Below are 16128 nucleotides of genomic sequence, written 5' to 3' on the forward strand. Positions count from 1 at the left end.
TATGTCTCCGCCCCCTCTCGTTCACAAAGCACGTGCACGTGCCTATAAAGGTTCGGGAACCCCTTGACTTCTCAAAACGGGACCACACGTAACCGGGACGGGGAGCTTCGTACTGTGGTCGCTTTACCTTTCAAAATCAGACAGTTGATGTTTTGAAAAGAGTTTAATGTCCAAAATTAGATTATTGACAGTAATAGGCTGCATAATATGCGCCACTGCCAACTAAGCAAGAAGTGCTTTTTATAGGCTATTTATTCTCAAATGGTAGGCAGTAAAAACGTTCAAAAAATTACATTACAAACCATAAGGAAAAAGAAAGAATTGGCAAAATCCCAAATGGCATAGAACAATATTTTATCACAATTTCAGAAAAACGCCTCCCTGTTGGTAGACATATTTCTCATCTTTATAAAAGATTGTTAACAGACATGGTTGGAAACACTTACAATATTAAGGAAACGTGGGAAATAGAAGCTAATACAGTAATAGATGATGTGTTATAGGATAAACTCTGTTATAGGTGCCATAAGGGAATTAATAGTCAACAGTGGAAGGAGTTTGACTGGAAAATTAAAATACGTTATTTTCATACTCCTCTGGTTATTTCAAATTTTGTAAAAGACCCCTCTGCAGCTTTATGCTGGAGACAATGTGGTAAAACAGGTGACCATACACATATATTTTGGGACTGTCCAGTAATCCTTGCATATTGGAAAAATATTAAAGAAGAGATGGAGAAAATTGTAAAAAGAGAAGTTCCCTCAAATGTACGGTTTTTCTTGCTGGGTGTTATATCAGTTGATGTTTTCAATGCTGACCAAAGATATATTTTACATGTATTACTACTAATTGCCAAAAAAAAAACATTACTGCTAATTGGAAGTCTGTGGAATCACCAACTGTAACTGAATGGAAACGGAGACTAAAACAGATCTATATGATGGAAAAAATGACTGCATCATTACAATTGAAATCTGTCCTTTTTTTTTTTTTTTTTTTTGTATACATTATATATTTTATATCATTATATGGCTGTATATTATTGTATCATGTTTGTTGAGATGTGAACATTATTCATTTTAGGTGCAGCAATATATATACAGAATATCTTTATTTATTATTATTATTTTTCTCTGTATTACTCCTGTTATTTTATCACTTGTCTCAGATAATGTTCTTTTTGGTTTGTTCTGTGAAAAATATAAATAAAAAGTTCTAAAAAAAAACGTTCAACAAAACATAGGCTAGAATGATGTACGGAAGAGGATTAGGGCCACATCAAAAACCATTTACACTGGAATAATCAATTTGTTACATTCTAAACTTCAATCTGTCAACTGCTGAAACAATGTATTTAAGTGGTTTTATAAAATATGTACAGGTTGCAAAATTGATTTTAATACAGTCTCTCCACTGTTACAACCGTCCCAGTGTACAGGGACGGTTGTAACATGTCTAAAATATACATAATGAATCAATCATATACTCAAAATGGAAAATATTATTTATCAGTCATGTTATTGTGACTATTTATTTCATGTTTTAAAGTAATGATTACCTTTTTTTCATACTACATGACAAAAAAAGAGGTGAAGCCATCAAATTATAATGCAAGAAAATGATTTAATGGGTAGAACACCTCAAAAAAGTTTAAACATGAACTCAAACATTCTCAACAACAGAGAGAGAGGGGGTGGGGGGCTTGGTAGGCTTAGGCCGAGTCACATTAATTATATTAAATTAAATATTTAATTTGCACATTAAAGGGAAACTATGCCGTTTTTTTTTTAGCTTAATTTACCTTAACTTCAAGGGGAAATCCGGGGTTAAATGGGTTTTAGATATGTTAAGTATGACCCTCAACCACAAGATTGAGGGATTTCCCCGTTAACAGCTTCGCCGTCTCGCTCCCCACCCTAGCATCTGTGAGCGGAAAAACCAGCCACGCAACTTTGGGCTGGCAAGAAAACAGCAAAGAAATTGCCAAAACTGCATAGTTTCCCTTTAATATTAATATCTGCAGCTCTATCCCTAACCCTTCACTAGTTTTTAAAATATAAATGACACATTTATTACGGTTGTAACGTCCAACCATGTTTTCATCCAAGGGGATAAGTTACCAAGCCATCACCTCCCGTTAGGGAGCATCCCATTGACTCCCATTCATTTTGACATCACTTTGACATCCAGGAGCCAGTTGAGGTGGTTCGGGCATCCTTACCAGATGCCCGAACCACCTCAACTGGCTCCTTTCGACGCGAAGGAGCAGCGGCTCTACTCCGAGCTCCTCACGGATGACTGAGCTTCTCACCCTATCTCTAAGGGAGACGCCAGCCACCCTCCTGAGGAAACCCATTTCGGCCGCTTGTACCCTGTATCTCGTTCTTTCGGTCATGACCCAGCCTTCATGACCATAGGTGAGGGTAGGAACGAAAACTGACCGGTAGATCGAGAGCTTTGCCTTCTGGCTCAGCTCTCTTTTCGTCACAACGGTGCGATAGATTGAATGTAATACCGCACCCGCTGCGCCGATTCTCCGACCAATCTCCCGCTCCATTGTCCCCTCACTCGGGGACAAAACCCCAAGGTACTTGAACAACTTCACTTGGGGTAAGGACTCATTCCCTACCCGGAGAAGGCATTCCATCGGTTTCCTGCTGAGAACCATGGCCTCCGATTTAGAGGTGCTGATCCTCATCCCAACCGCTTCACACTCGGCTGCGAACCGATCCAGTGAGTGCTGAAGGTTACAGGCCGATGATGCCATCAGGACCACATCATCTGCAAAGAGCAGCGATGAGATCCCCAGCCCACCAAACTGCAACCCCTCCCCACCCCGACTACGCCTCGATATCCTGTCCATAAATATTACAAACAGGATTGGTGACAAAGCGCAGCGCTGGCGGAGGCCAACCCTCACCTGAAACGAGTCCGACTTACTGCCGAGAACCCGGACACAGCTCTCACTTTGGTTGTACAGAGATTGGATGGCCCTGAGTATATACCCCCTCACCCCATACTCCCGCAGCACCTCCCACAGTATCTCCCGGGGGACCCGGTGATACGCCTTCTCCAAATCCACAAAACACATGTAGACCGGTTGGGCATACTCCCAGGCTCCCTCCAGGATCCTTGCGAGAGTGAAGAGCTGGTCCGTTGTTCCACGACCAGGACGGAATCCGCATTGTTCCTCCTCAACCCGAGGTTCGACTATCGGCCGAACCCTCCTTTCCAGCACCTTGGAGTAGACTTTACCAGGGAGGCTGAGAAGTGTGATACCCCTGTAATTGGCACACACCCTCTGGTCCCCCTTTTTAAAAAGGGGAACCACCACCCCAGTCTGCCACTCCTTTGGCACCGTCCCAGACTTCCACGCAATGTTGAAGAGGCGTGTCAACCAGGATAGCCCCTCCACACCCAGAGCCTTGAGCATTTCTCAGTGACTTCCGCCTGGGAAATCGACGACAATCCCCAGTTATCCTCCAGCTCTGCCTCTAACATAGAGGGCGTATTAGTCGGATTCAGGAGTTCCTCAAAGTGCTCCATCCACCACAGCTCTGGACAGACCTGGTAAGCCCAAACGTGTAGTGCGGGTAAATTGGGAACGTCTGGAGGAGGCCCCTGTCCGACAGACTTTCAACTCACACCTCCGGCGGAGCTTTTCGTGCATCCCTGTGGAGGCTGGGGGCATTGAACCCGAGTGGACAATGTTCAAAGTTTCCATTGCTGAAGCTGCGGCGAGGAGCTGTGGTCTTAGGGTCTTAGGTGCCTCAGGGGGCGGTAACCCACGAACACCGTGGTGGACACCGGTGGTCAGGGAAGCCGTCCGACTGAAGAAGGAATCTTTCCGGGATATGTTATCCCTATGGAAAAACAAGGTAGAGATGGAGTGACCCTGCCCCTGCCCACAGCACAGAAGTCCAACAACAAACAACCACTCTGGTTTAGATCAGGGAGGCCGTTCCTCCCAATCACGCCTCTCCAGGTGTCTCCATCATTGCCCACGTGTGCGTTGAAGTCCCCCAGCAGAACAATGGAGTCCCCCACTGGCGCCCCATGCAGGACTCTACTCAAGGTCACCAAGAAGGCCGAATACTCCGAACTCCTGTTTGGTGCATATGCACAAACAACAGTCAGTTTTCCCCCCCACAACCCGCAGGCGTAGGGAGGCGACCCTCTCGTCCACCGGGGTAAACTCCAACGTAGCGGCGCTCAGCCGGGGGCTTGTGAGTATCCCCACACCCACCCGGCGCCTCACACCCTGGGCAACTCCGGAGAAGAAAAGAGTCCAACCCCTATCCAGGAGTACGGTTCCAGAACCGAGACTGTGCGTACAGGTAAGCCCCACCAGATCTAACTGGTAGCGCTCCACCTCCCGCACCAGTTCCGGCTCTTTCCCCCACAGAGAGGTGACGTTCCACGTCCCCAGAGCCAGCGTCTGCTGCCCGGGTCTGGTCCGTCGAGGCCCCTGACCTTCACTGCCACCCATGTGGCAGCGCACCCGACCCCAGTGGTTCCTCCCACAGATGGTGGGCCCATGGGCTGGAGAGATGGGAGCCACGTAGCTTGTTCGGGCTGTGCCCGGCCGGGCTCCGTGGCAAACCCGGCCACCAGGCACTCGCCGACGAGCCCGCCGTCTGGGCCTGGCTCCAGACGGGGGCCCCGGGCTTTCTCCGGGCAGGGTCACTCCATCTCTACCTTGTTTTTCCATAGGGTTTTTGAACCATTCTTTGTCTGGCCCCTCACCTGAGACCACTTTGCCTTGGGAGACCCTACCAGGAGCACAAAGCTCCAGACAACACAGCCCTCAGGTTCACAGAGACACACAAACCTCTCCACCACGATAAGGTGATGGTTCACGGAGAATTAGAACCTAAACATCATAAACACGTACTTTCAGTGCAATGTTATTATAGTGTAAGGTAGAAACAAATTGTTTGAAGTACATTTCATCTGTACTTTTATCCCCATTTTGTTATACTTAAGCATGAATGTTGCTATTACACTACAAGTGTATTATATTACAATTCAGTTCAAGTGCATTACATCAACAGATTATAAGTTGCATTTCAGAAAAGGATCTTTATTATTGACACAAAAATAAAACACAAAAGCAGATATTGGCAAAAGCAGGACCCTTGAACAGTAAAGGCAGCGTCAAGAAAAAAAAAAAAAAAAAAAAGAAAGAATATGAGCGATATCCGCTGTGCTCGGACATACGCCGCTGTGGACGATGTCTTCCAGTTCTAGTGTTAAAAATTCCTTAGAAATAAAAGTTTATTGATCTTTGAAAAAGTGTACCTGCATTATTATGTCATTATCATTATATTAGATGAAAATGGTCTCAGGACGACAAGATTATGGTTTATCACAATAATTTCTGTGACAATTTATCGTCCAGCAAAACTTGTTATCGTGACAGGCCTACTCTCTTTATACTGGACCAATGTCGAAGATCGTTGTTCCCTTCAGTAACAACAACAGAGGAACATAGGGTCCAAGTTGAAAAACCCGAAGTTACCCTTTAAATTGTGCACTCTGTTTTCAAAATAGTTTTTCAAATGACAAATTTTTTTAACCCTGTGTTAAAAAATTCCATCTGGTATAGCAGTACCAAAGATGCCTGTTGGTCTTTAATGAAGGAGTCTGTTTTCTAGAGAGAAAACTTTTGCTTGGTTTGCAAAAGGTTATTTCCATGCAGCTCCATGCAAATCCTGTCCAGTTAATTCAAACAAAAAAAACTAGTCCAAAGAGTACAGCCATACCAACGATGCCTTTAGGGACAACTTAGCTGTTTGGTTGACGGCGCAGTCTCTCTGGCCCTTTCACTGGAAGAGCCTGTTTTTTAGAGCAAGCGCTTTGTTGGTAAGTTTCCCTCCATCAAGTTCCATGCAAATCTTTTGGATCGAAGGCGAGAAGCAGCTGAATTTGAGGGCATACTGTACATTAGTCCAAACAGCGTAGCAACAGGTAATGCTACATTATAAAGATCTTGCAACATCTTGATGCCTTCAAAGACAATACCAATGTCCCCTGGTTCATCACTTGAAGCATGTTCTTTAAGAACATAAATCCCAACACTGGTTTCTTCAGTGGCCTCGTTGATGGCGTCTTCATCCATGCCCTATTAAAAAAAAAAAAAAAAGGCAGTCAATAAGACCAATCGAGAAACAAATACACAAGTATTAAATCATAAGGGAGTAGTAAGTAGGGCTAACGATTTTAGAAAATAATCTAATTGTGATTTTTTGCCACAAATATTGTGATTGCAATTTAATATGCAATAATTTTTTAAGCTCTTTGTCTTCTGTATTATTCAACAAAGACAAGTAATACATCCTTGTATAGTATGAACAACACAAGATTAGATAGATTAAGATTATTTCCTGGAGGCCAGGTCTGGATGTGATGATGAAATTAGGTGATGCATGATTTTATATGAATGACATCTTTTATTTAACTACTTCAATCACAGTAGTATATTGAGCACTGACCAAGCCTGGTGTAAACATTCATATGAAAGTCAGAAACAAATCACACAAACTAAAGTGCAGATTGCAAAAATATGTGGCCATATGTATTTACCACACTTAGTAGTACTTAGATTATTTAATTATTATTAACTGTAATAAACATAAATAAACATGTGGATTGCATTTTTTTTTGAACACACTACACTTTGAAGTCAACTGGTGTACACTGTCATATGGGTACATATTTCTCTAAGAATATTACAACATGGTTAGTACAAAGGTACTAGCCTTGCTGTCAACTCCAAACACGTAGGAAAGAGATTGACAGTAAAGACAAAGAAAGATACAAATATGAAGATAAGTAAGAAAATAAATAGAGGAAAGGTTAAAACTGAGACAAAAAGATGAATATAGTAGGAGAAAGATGAAAAATAAGTAGACGTTCTTGCCAATAAATTGTGGTATGTAAAATATAACCTATAACATTACATAACCTTTCCACAATTCTAAAATCTTAATGTTTTTCAAAAAAAGAAATAACACTAAACAACCAGTTTTTGTTTTAATGTTTCTGATACTGTTAAAGTTTAAATTGGCGATATCTGTGAGAGTAGGTCCATTTTCATTTGTAAACAATTGAGAAACAAATAAATGTTTCCATCTGTAACTTTCAATTATTTTAGGAAATATACAAAGAAAAAACAAATATGACAACACTTACCACTATAAAGCCTTTGATTGTGTATGCTGTTCAAATAGGATCCTATGAAAGAAAACATTTAGAATCAGTGAGGTGAACCAAGCACATTGACTCAATAATTAAAAGACCACACAAAATAAAGCACACAACAAAGACACAAAGGTGGGCTAAAAATCCAGTTTGAGTCCAACCTTAAAAACGCTGCTTCATTTTTATGAAAACTTAATGATTTATGGAGGGCTTCTTTAGTGTGCAGGAGTGGAGAGAGATTTAGGAAAATGACATGGTAAAAAAAAAAAAAAAAAAATTCCCATACACTGTGCTAACGTTAGTTGCCCCGATACATTTTCATGTCAGCAGCACCTTCCCGCATATAACCGACACACACACACACACACACACACACACACACACACACACACACACACACACACACACACACACACACACACACACACACACACACACACACACACACACACACACACACACACACACACACACACACACACACACACACACACACACACTCTGTAACTGAATAACCGACAACTTTAGCTACAACACTCGTTCGTTCTTACCCGACGTTACATTGAACTTGTAAGCCTGTGGTCTTAGCTAGCTAACCTTAGCTATTAGCAAACCAACATATAACGTTATGCCCAAACAACTCGACGGACCTTTTTTTTGTTACATAAAACGTAACAAAAAAACCGTTACAACAGCATCAATGTAATCTAAATGTTGCAAACTAAACCCGACCACTTAACACTCATTCTTATGAGGCTGACTGGCTCCTCTTCACCGGCTGCCATTAACATTACGTAAGCTACATTGAAATACCGTTGTTAGGCGCAGGACCGTCAGTGGGAGAAACACAATTATTAATGCTAAACTGAGTAGTTACTAGTTAGTGATGGTTTTAGCTAACTTAGTTACAAGGAAACCAATATATTTATAGAATGCACAAACAAGTGAACGGACTTTTGTAACCGTTACATGCAGTACAAAAACATTATGAACATGAACAAAATCATTTTGATTGATGTTAACTTACTTTTTTGTGAAGAAGACAACACATGGCTGCTGTAGAATTAATCCTGCTCGCAGCCAACACATACTCAACATTCTTCTTCACATTCTTCTTGTTTGGGCGATGTCCTTGTTGAAACAGTTTGCCTGTGTTGGCAGCATAGACAGTATATAAACGGTTGGTTTCCGGGAAGTGCCACCTACACTTCCTGGCGCCATTTGATTCAAATATACCATTTCCGGTAGTGACCAAACTTAATTCTATCATTTAAAATGTTTAATTCAATCAATTTCAATCAACGCAAAAGGAATCTATACAAAAACACCTGAAGTCTACAAGATTGAACCATGTTCTTGAAAGGAATATAAATGAATTGCGTAGCCTATTCTAAATTCATTTTTGTAAATTCAAAGACCTGCTATTTCCCATTTTTTCATATTTGATATGCTAATAAAAGTACACTTATATTTAGTGCACTTTGTTTACAGTGTACTAAGATTACACTACTGATGAAGTGAAATTAGTGTACACTTTCAAAATTTATACTAACTGTATTAAAAATAAGTGTACTTACTATAAGTGTACACTAAGTTACTACTATACATTTTTGTATTTTAACATATTTTATGCAAGTACTCTGATATGCCACTAAAAATACACTTATTTTAGAGTGTACTGTATAAAGTGTACAGAAGTCACACTTCTAATGAAGTGAGATCATAGTACACTTTAAAAAAGTATACTAACAATTAATTTCCCAAAAAATATACTTCCCATAAGTACACTGAATTGCCACTCTAAGTATGTCAAATTTAATACACTTAAAAAAAATAAACTTCTATACAATTTAAAATACATTAACAAAAAAGTACACTTTCAAAAAGTACATTTAAAAAATAATTTGATTACTGGTAAATTAGTATACTTACTTTTTGGACTCTGAAGTTGAACTTAATTACATCTATTTTGAAGTATACTTTTAAAAAGTACATTAAATACTCTTTAAATAAAGCACAACAAGTAGAAGCATACTTGTTTTATACTTCATGTACTTCATTCATATTTCTAATACACTAAAGTATACTACTTTTTTACCTGGGCAGTAATATTAGGATATACTTATGATTAAATAGGCTATGATACACTAGCCTATATTGGAATATACACATTTACTCTTGCAGCACTCTTCTCCCACGCAAATTCTCTCTCTTTTGCAGAAGCCGCTGTGTTGCTTTTTTTAACTCGCTGTATGTGCAATGAGTATTTCCGCCGACCTACAAGGTTGTTACCACACCGTAAAAAATGTGACCAATGGTTACTTAAAAAATTGATGGCAACAAAGTGACACGTAATATAATTGAATAGATTTTAAGTTCTACAACTTTGATTAAAAAGTATTGAATAAATTAACTAAATTTAAACAAAACAAATGAGTACCTGTTCATAAAAGCAACACCTAAAATGTGTTGGATTTAGTAATAGCATACAAAATGATAAGTTATATAGCCAAACATTTTTTAGTAAATCCAAATCAGTTTCACAAAGAAAACTGATTGGTGTTTAATAAGTATCTGACCAAAAGTAATTTAGATTTACTAAATATCTAGGAGAAATTGCTTTAGATTTACTAAATATCTAGGAGGCATTGCTTTAGATTTACTAAATATCTGGGAGAAATTAATTTAGATTCACTAAATATCTGGGAGAAATTAATTTAGATTCACTAAATATCTGGGAGAAATTAATTTAGATTTTCTAAATATCTGGGTAAAAATAATTTGTATTCACTAACATAAAATAAATTATACTAACTAATATTTTAGCACATTTTTGCCTAATTCAACACATTTACACTTTACGTTTCTTATTTATCCGTACCTAAGTGAATTGTTTACATTGAAGTTTTAGTTTGTATCACATTAATTTAAATCTATTCAATTATATTGAATGTCACTTTGTTGCCATCATTTTTCTATGTATAATACACTCAATATCATGCCTTCTTGGTACCACAGGTAACTTAAATTGGGTAAATAAATCATCATGCATAATAAGAACAGCAGGCAAACATTTATTTGTCCATTTTTTTTCTAAACATTTTTATAGGTTTGTTTAGTGCAAAATGCCAAAATACAACAATAAAACATAGAGAGAGGCTATAAGACAAAAAATAAAAAAAAAAGGCAGAAACCATGAATGTGTACAGTATTAGGGGACCACTAAGGTCTATATAAAAGAGACTTCAGATACAGTATTAGGGGACCACTAAGGCCTATATAAAAGAGACTTCAGATACAGTATTAGGGGACCACTAAGGTCTATATAAAAGAGACTTCAGATACAGTATTAGGGGACCACTAAGGTCTATATAAAAGAGACTTCAGATACAGTATTAGGGGACCACTAAGGTCTATATAAAAGAGACTTCAGATACAGTATTAGGGGACCACTAAGGTCTATATAAAAGAGACTTCAGATACAGTATTAGGGGACCACTAAGGTCTTTATAAAAGCATCCAAACAGCAGCATGTCATGGGACCTTTAAGGTTTAGTCCTGTTAGAGCATTTAAATTAAGACAATGTTTTCAGTCTGCAAATTTTTCTTACGTTTTCATTTATGTGCCAATTGAAATCATCAGGGCCATTATGTTTTTCAAACGGCTAAAAGTAATTGATTGATCACATGGAGTCTGGGATAAGGACAAGTAATTCCATTGGCCTTACTTTTTACTTTTTGCTAAAATAAGACTCACTTAAACAATCACATTAATTTGTTAAAATTCCTCAATTAAAACATGTCAAATTTGCATCCCTGGTGTACACAGAGGAATCACAAGGTAAAATAACAGCTGCCTGTAGCAATACAAATTCAAAATCACAATACCACTCCCGTAAAATGAGTATGGTTGGTTTGATATTTCTAAACAACCACATGTTGCACTGAAAAATCAATATTTTTAGTTACTTAACAGTTGAAAAAAGGAAATGCCCAAACTTTCATTAAGTGGAAGCAAGTTTAGAACAATCAGGGCAGCATGAACAATCTTTATGGTGTATTTATGTTTAATTTGGTCACTTTTATGAAGAGTAAAGTAATCTTCATATTCCAAGTCCAAATACTAAAGACTGAACTCATCAGAAATTCCAAAGGTCTCCTTCAGTAACAGTTTGCAGTTCCTTCACAGTAAGTGGGTAACCATGTGACAGTTTTGACAGTGAGTTAATTGTTCTCTGTCATTCTGCGAGGGTCCCAGTTCTCAAGCTAGTAGCTTATTCTTGAGGTTGTTCACTTTTGGGGACAGCTTTGAATAATCCAGCTCAAGGAGGAGTTTCTGGAAGACTTCAAGCGTGTACCTGACCTCCTTGGGATAGGCAAGATTCACTGCATATGCCAAGCCAATGACCATGGAGCAAGCCCTTGGAAAGTTACCCAGAGCAGTCAGAACTTTCACGCCCTCTACTACGATACCGATGTCATCAGGACCCTCTGGCGTAGTAGTCTTGATGTGGTAGATTTTAATCCTTCGTACAGCAAGGTCCTGCGACACACTGTCTTCATCAGCATCCTGAAATAGCAACATTTGGTATTTCAGACTGTACCCCCAAAGGAGAAGGTTCTAATTGAACAACTCCCAAATTGGTTGTTGCACATGATGCACTTCCGTTACGTAATAAAATCTGAGATAATGTACTTCCATAAGCATATTTTCATGCCAGGTAAGTTAAAAAGGATCTAATCAGCTCACCGCTCCACATGAAAATCATTCACTGACACCAGAGATGATGGTCTGAATTTAGTCACAGTTGTAAATATTTGGAAAACTTTGGAAATTAAATCAATTCATCGCTAAATAAATGAATTTCTTCCCGGCACTTGTCTGTGCACTTTGTGATCCGTTGCACACCTGTTATTTCTGGGAGTATTACTGTAGTCTTTTTCCTGATCCATATCTATGATGTTAAATTAACCTTAGCCAGCAAATCAGCTGCATTATTAAATCTAGGTACAAGCATGCTGCATGCATATTGGATCATTGACACTGATGAGATTTATTCCTTATGTATCAAATTTGGTACCGATTGACCATACACTTTTCAATACTTGTCAGCATCGAAGCAATTTGGCTTTCGATACCCAGCCCTAGAGATGAGACAGATTACCTTCTTTATATTTTAACATGTTCTTGAACTTACATCATACTCCTTTAAGAGTTGATCTGTGGATTCCCAAGGTACACCATCAAACACCGAATGACAACATCTCTGGTCATGCTGATGCTATGGTTGCTTGGAGCCTGAAATTACAAACATAAACATAATTCAAGTTCATGGTGTACAAATCATTTAATGACAAAACTTCTTAAACAGGCCTCCAGACTTTTTCACCTCCGTCCCTGAACTGCCCTGAAAAACAATTTTAACCGTCCTGACGTTAATGTAAAGCGTCCCAAAATTCAATATTTCTTTACTTTATTATCCTCTATAGTTGTTAGTGACATAATAAATAATTATAAATTGATAAAATTAATATTTATGTTGCTTGATTCAAAAAAAAAAAAAGATTTATAAACAAGACTGAAAAGTTATCTGTTGGGGCACCTTTTTACCTTGATGATAAATTATTTATTTTCAGTTCAGTTCAAAATCCTGGACTTTGTTTCAGCAGGTTTTCTGCTCAGGTTCATAACTTTCTGCACATTCTGAATATTATGAGACTAACATCATTATTTAATGAGAATTCATAATATTTTATAATACAAGTCTACTTGACCTATACTCAGCTGTGCTCCCCTTCAGACTGTACTGAATGAGACAAGTGCACTTCATTGGAGGTACAAACCGAAACCAACACTTGTGGTCAGGCAGAAATCTCGGCACAAATCCTCACGCTAACTTCTGCAGCTCACAGTCCCAAACAGAGCCAGATTGTGCTTCAGGTTTTAGATATTTATAATGCAAAACTCTACCAGCGAGTCTGCTGGCTGCGTCTCAGCGGCGTGCGGTTTACTTTACGATTCGCCGTATGCTGAGTTGCATTAGCTGGGTAGAGATGATTCTTGCCGCTAATCAACATCAGAATATAGATTTTTTTTTTTTCATTGCATGAGAAGATTGATGTGTGTCACTTGACGCTAGCCTACACAGCGTGATTGAAAGGTCAGCAAGCCATTTGTGACTGAGAGAATCAATGGACCTGTACCGCGGGAACAGATGAGCAGCCAGCCTTCTGTGTGAGTCCGGCCTGACTGTAGTAATAGCGTGAGAAGACGGCCTCCATTGTAGTCAGCGCTCAGTAGGTTCAGTTTGGTTCAGTTTGTCATTTGCTAAGTGATAGTAATAAATAAGCACACACACACGATCCATTTCGTCCTAGAGGCGTCCTACAGAATGCTTGTCTTCGTCCCAAACACATTTTCTATCGTCCCCAGGACAACAGGACGCCGTTAGTCTTGAGCCCTGTTAAAGCTGCAGTTTTTAACACCAGGTGGCTTACATTACTGCTAAACAAAATGTCTTAGGGACCAGTCCAGTGAAACAAAGGTTTTGGTCCCAGCAAACTAACAGTGCATATAAACTCCCATAAAACCACAACATTTTTTACACCTTGTGTTTTGTATGGATTAAACAAACAAGACATAACATGTCAATCTGTGAGCTTTAGATGTGCTGGTAGGCAAATTTTGTAACCTTTGGACGGAGTCAGACTAGCTGCTCCTCAATGTATTCCTTTAAGCAATAAGTACACAGAGCTGAGTGATAACTGGTGCTAAACGAGTTGCTATATGGTTATGTAAACCATATATGTTGCACATTATTTGTAGATGACCGCAGCAGACATTTTCAATAAATTGTTTAGTGTTTCCAAAAAGATATACCTAAACATATATGCTTCAAATGGCTGTTAATCACATAACCATTGCAGGTTGAGGGTTTTGGTGTCCAATCAACAACGTGGAACAGAATCAGTCATGTCAAAGCACTACTTTGCAAGTCTCAAACATGCGCCATTGGTTGTGAGTGATAGTGTATATTCAGTGGTCACTTTAAATTTGTGCACCTGTACAATTTAATGCAGTTCAATACAATTGTTCTGCCATAGAGTCTCCTGTTATGATGGATATAATGTTCCGTTTTTGTTGACACGGTCAGAGAGGTGTTACTAATGTATATGTTTTAGCATTGAGCTTATTACTATTGGAAGACTTTCTAGGACTATGGGGAGGTGTTACTAATATTCCAACCCCACATGTATGTAAATATGCAGTACAAAGAATTACAAACACACTTCAGTACAATGTCATCCAGTATAGCTCCGCTTTTAACTATGACCTCAATAATAAACATATAATTGAATGTGAGTGCACACAAACTATTTTTAAAAATGTTAGATATTATTTAATTCTCTTTATCAGAATCACAGGCTAACCTCCTAACTACCTCCTGTGGATTTAAGTAATCGTGCATTATATTACAGCAATTTGATTACAAAATAATATACAAACGTAATAGTCATTTAAGGTTACCTTGAGTAGGATGGCCTGCAACCTCAACCCCATGGTTCCACCTTTGGAGTGGAAGATGTTCAGAAGCCTCGGAGTGTATTCATCCAGCTTAGACATGAACTTTGATTCAAGATGCACCATTGTGATTCTGTGAAACTCATCCTGGATCTGAAAGACAAATAATACATATTACATATTGCACATATTATTGTTACAACTCTAGCAAGAAGCACTCTTATTTTGATGATGACCTTCATGTACATTCTGTGTTAAATCTGTGCAGCATGTTAATATATTTTGGCTAGCATACTACACTCTTCAGTGTTGGTAGTGTCTCACATCCACTCTCAAAGATTATTTAAAATGATTTGTTAGAAACTATACAGTTATATAATGCAACAAAATCTAAATCATTCTGGAATTTGACCTTGAAAATATGATTTAGAAAATAGTTGACAGTAACATAACACATTTTCTATTTATGAGCTAAATATGAAAAACCACCAGTGCAGTCCTTCACAGTGGACTAGGAATATTTCAAGTTAGCTGTGCTTGTAACTCACTTGAGAGGGCTCAAATAGAGCAGGCCATCTGGTTTTGATGTCCTCTATGTTGGGTGATAGGTTGATGATTTCGTTTCTTGGAGTATATTCGCAGCTCGCCGGTGTAATCTGTCAGCAGGTGCTGAAACCGGTTTGAAGGTATACTCCGACAGAGAAAAACTGAAAAAGTTTATGCCATCTGCTGTTGTGCCTCGTTGGATGTTACCGTGAATTGAGACATGAAACTGCGTGGCTAACATTACTTAACATGGAGTCTCTGTGAACTTGGGAGTAGCACACCCTCCAGAGCGTCCACAAAACACAGTAACAGACTAACGTTAGCTAATTTAGCTTGTTAGGGTGGAGGAGGGGGAGGGCACAGGCCGATGCCAGGAAAATTGGCAAAAGTAGAATACGTTAGCTGGTATCTTAAAAGGTCATTGTCTATAACGTTATACTTGGAAAAGTCACATGAAATTGTGATATTTAACAGACTACTTTTTCAGTCGTTCATTGCCACGCTTTTAGTCTAAACATTAGAATCACTAACGTTAAATTAGGCTAACATACCTTTATTTTTACTTTCAGCCAGTAAAGTTGGACTGTTGGGTAACTTGCAGCAATGCAAAACAATGTTCAATTGCTAACTGTTACAGCAACTCCTTGAAAAATGTTTACAACTTACAATAATTAAACAAGTCTTACCTTTGGGAAACTGGCAGAATATGTTCGATGACGATGTCCATGTGGCTGAAAATAGCTGGAGCGGAAGTGTTAGGTGATTAAATCCAAAGACCTCCCAATGAGTAAAATTTATAAATTTTCTGCATCTTTGACTTTCCCGATAAAATATAATTAAATTCATCTTAATGACCC

The 16128-nt window shown here is 38.8% G+C and overlaps 2 long non-coding RNA genes across 3 annotated transcripts; both read right to left on the bottom strand.

Annotated features, from left to right (window-relative positions):
* Positions 1-4830: 4830 nt before the first annotated feature.
* LOC114571439 (uncharacterized) lies at positions 4831-8368 on the bottom strand. Its single transcript, XR_003694644.1, has 3 exons — positions 8231-8368; positions 7195-7236; positions 4831-6124 (listed from the first exon to the last, which is right to left on the bottom strand). It is a non-coding gene; the product is annotated as an uncharacterized LOC114571439 (long non-coding RNA).
* Positions 8369-12428: 4060 nt separating this feature from the next.
* On the bottom strand, positions 12429-16030 carry LOC114571514 (uncharacterized). 2 transcript variants are annotated; one of them, XR_003694657.1, is made up of 4 exons: positions 15958-16030; positions 15274-15432; positions 14732-14878; positions 12429-12502 (listed from the first exon to the last, which is right to left on the bottom strand). It is a non-coding gene; the product is annotated as an uncharacterized LOC114571514 (long non-coding RNA). The 2 variants fall into 2 exon arrangements; XR_003694656.1 differs by lacking the exon at positions 15958-16030 and having other exon boundaries at positions 15274-15586.
* Between the last annotated feature and the right edge of the window lie 98 nt (positions 16031-16128).

Source organism: Perca flavescens, chromosome 16, assembly GCF_004354835.1.
Source record: "Perca flavescens isolate YP-PL-M2 chromosome 16, PFLA_1.0, whole genome shotgun sequence".
Taxonomy (NCBI): domain Eukaryota; kingdom Metazoa; phylum Chordata; class Actinopteri; order Perciformes; family Percidae; genus Perca; species Perca flavescens.